The 3,431-nt window shown below is 44.2% G+C and overlaps 1 long non-coding RNA gene across 1 annotated transcript; it reads right to left on the reverse strand.

Moving 5' to 3' along the window:
• On the reverse strand, positions 1-3,431 carry LOC130875548 (uncharacterized). The gene is made up of 4 exons (XR_009057245.1): positions 3,262-3,431; positions 2,355-2,888; positions 1,425-1,681; positions 1-631 (listed from the first exon to the last, which is right to left on the reverse strand). It is a non-coding gene; the product is annotated as an uncharacterized LOC130875548 (long non-coding RNA).

Here is a 3,431-nt window from a genome sequence, read left to right on the forward strand (position 1 = left end):
ATAATTGAGTAGATTTTAATGAATCTCTACTATATGGTGCTCAATTTAGACAGAAAATGAAAAGGAAACTCAGTCTATCGTGCCAGGAGACAAGAATTTTCTCAGTTACTTGGCGTTCTAGGATGTTCAAAGAGCCTGGCAAACTCTCTGTAATTGAAAAACACAGTGTTGGTTCTATCTCAGATTAATTGTCAGGCAAGACAAACTCACTCAAGGACAATTTTTACAAATGTGCTGCTAGGTGTTACAAGAGAGATTTCGGGAAAAGTACTTTTGTAGTTGAAAGTCTTTTTCAAGATTTTAATCAACATTTATTACATGAAAGAAATGAACTTATTTAAGCAGCTAGTTGAAAACAAATGTGTGAATTTTGATAAATCTGTTCCCTCTATTGTGTCCTGTATGTAAACTCCCATCATTGCATTAGTATTTATAACTAGGGAATGAAGTTTCCACATCACATAAAAACTACCTCATGAAGCCAAGCATGGGGCATGCGCCTCTAAGCCCAGCACTCGGGAGTCTGAAGCAGGGAGACCATGGGGCATGCGCCTCTAAATCCAGCACTAGGGAGTCTGAAACAGGAGGATTATGGTCTTGAGGGCAGTCAGTTTTGTACAGAAAGACCTGTCTGAAAAGAAAAAAAAAAAAAACTGGAATCACTTCATTTATTTTGAGAATATACAGTTAAATGGAGTTGTAAGCCATGAATAGTATATAACCTATGGGAATGACCCTCAAGAATTAACCTTTAGTGCCCCTACTTTCTAGTGTCCACATATAAGCCATTGGCAGTCCTTACCACTCTGTTTGTTCCTACCCTATCTACCTCAACCACCCTGTTGAACCCGCCGCCGTCAGCTTTTCCTTGGACTCCTCCAATTACTTCTGTTTCTCTTTCATTCCTTCTCTTCCAGAAGCCAGTTCCACACTGACCATGGGGGGGGGGGGCACAGATGCACAGATGAAGTAGAATCACATGACTCTATTATTTAGAACCTGTTCAATGGTTCTGTCCCTCCGCCCACTTTTTCAACTTTTATGTGCATGCTAGGTGTTTTGCCTGCCTGTATGTAGGCGCACCATATGCTTGCAATGCCCATGGAGGCCAGAAGAGGACAGTAAATCCCCTGGAAATAGAGTTTTTGTAAGCCACCATTAGGGTTCTGAGAGACAGCTGAACCATCTTTCCAGCCCCCCTGTCAATGATTTTTAGATACACTGAAACTTCAATAGGGACCCTTGAGATGGCTGGGTGAGTAAAGGACTTGCCACACGAGCCTGATAACCTGAGTTCAATCCCCAGAACCTGTGTAAAGGTGGAAGGAGAGAATCCACTGCACAGAGTTGTCCTCCACATATGTACCATGCTGTGTGCACACAATAACGATTATTATTAATAATTTAAATGAAGTGCAAATTACCATAGCTTGCAAGATCTTGCATAGTTTGGCTTCTGCTTAACTTTGGAACTTTACAACAGCCTCCTCCTTGCCCACTTACAGACACATCTGGAGGTTACCCCCATGGAGAGTATACCATTCTAGGTTGCCAGAACGATCTGTTCGGGGCAGGGTTAGTTTCTTCCCCAGGGTTAACACTGAGTGTTGCTAGCTTCTGGTGGTTGGCTGCTGTGCCCTGCAAGAAACAGGTACAGTAGAAGTGGATGGACTGCAGGAACCTGCAGGGAAAAGAAGTCAGAACATCGAATTCAGTTTTTTTCTTCTCGAGGTTAGTCATGATCTCTCCTACTGAGGCTTAACTTGTTTCAGCTAGCAGGAAAGAAAGATCTAGAGGAACTGGATGTTTCTATGAAACAGGTAGAAAAGGGTGAAAAGCAGGAAGTCAGGGACCAGCAAAAAAGCAATGAAAAGAGTCCAGAAATGGGGATGGGTAGGTGAATTTCTGCACAAGCAGAGGACAGGAGTTCAGGTCCCCAGCTCCCAAATGAAGCTGGGGAGACAAGCCATAATAGATCTTCATGACCTCTCACCCAGTTTGTCAACATGAACCTGTTCTTTGGACCCCAGAGTCACTAAACAATGGGAGTGGTACCGCAGAAGTACAGATAACATATTCCTCCAGTCCTTTTACAAACAGTTTTATGGCATTCTACAAGAGTAATTGTATACTAGGCAAGAGGCAATGCCCAGACCTTGTAATATTTGCTCTGATGCTCATCAAGCGTGCTGGAATGCTATTGTGGCCCTTCTGCTAGAAATTCAACAACACTAAGTGATAAATGAAATCCTGACATACATTCAGGGCACAGTAGATCTTTTGGATCTCTGAGCCCTGCCCTGTAGTTACTTCCTTGATCACCAATAGAAAGTGAGATAGGAATACTTCCATACCTGATCTTTGGAAGGGGCATTCGGAAAGGGAGGGCCAAGTAAGTCAGAGGCAATCTCATTGGGTACAGCAAAGATCAGCACGGCTATCAAGAGATTCTATAATGTGGGATGATCATCTTCATGGGAATCTCACTCTCCTCAGTCCCACCTGCCAGTCAGAAGCACGTGGCGAATGCTCTTAGACAGGCTCTCAGAGAGAGTTAATCAGATAGCAGCTTCAGCTCCAGGAGCTCTTAGACCGCCGCCGCTTGGTACCAGTCTTTCTCCGTCTGCAGCACTCGGTGTCCTAATGTCACTAATGACCTGGTGCAGTTCCTTTCCAGTCCTGGTTATTTTAAGAAGTAGGAAGTGGTTTCCTTTCAGTAAGGGCAGACACACATTCTCGGGCTTGGTGAACCTTTCAGTTGTCTTCCACAAATAGAACTCATCAGGGCCTCACATGAAATGACATTCTGCAGAGTACAGTTCTGGCTCATGTTGCTAACATCGGTTCTTGTGGACTCTGGTCAGCAAGCAGCTTGTGATCTGGATGCGCTAATGAGACAAGTACCACAGAACAGAGGTTAAACTCCACTGGAATCTGAACACCTATCACATCTGTGAAGCATATAGAGGCCCCTTGGAGATAAGATGCACAATGCTGCTCTTTCTGTCCTGTTCTACTGGAGGTTACGTGGTGGCCTCTTTGGTCTCGAATATCATAAATATAGATAACCACTTGTAGGGAGCTACGGGCTGTGTTCCTGCCGCCCCAGCTCCTGGTTGCCTGGATAGCTTTGCCCCAAAATAACAACATACAAACTGTATTCTTTTAAACACTGCTTGGCCCATTAGCTCTAGCCCTTACTGGTTAATTCTCATATCCCGATCAACCCATCTCTAATAAGATGTGTAGCATCAGTCTTACCGGGAAAGATTCAGCATGTCTGACCTGCCGGCTTGCTTCATTGCATCTGCCCTGGAGAGGAGAGGAAATGGCATCTGAGCTCACTTCCTCTTCCTCCCAGCATTCTGTTCTGTTTACTCCACCCACCTATGTTCTAACCTATGAGGGCCAAGCAGTTTCTTTTTTAATTA

The sequence above is a fragment of the Chionomys nivalis genome, chromosome 6, assembly GCF_950005125.1.
Source record: "Chionomys nivalis chromosome 6, mChiNiv1.1, whole genome shotgun sequence".
NCBI lineage: Eukaryota > Metazoa > Chordata > Mammalia > Rodentia > Cricetidae > Chionomys > Chionomys nivalis.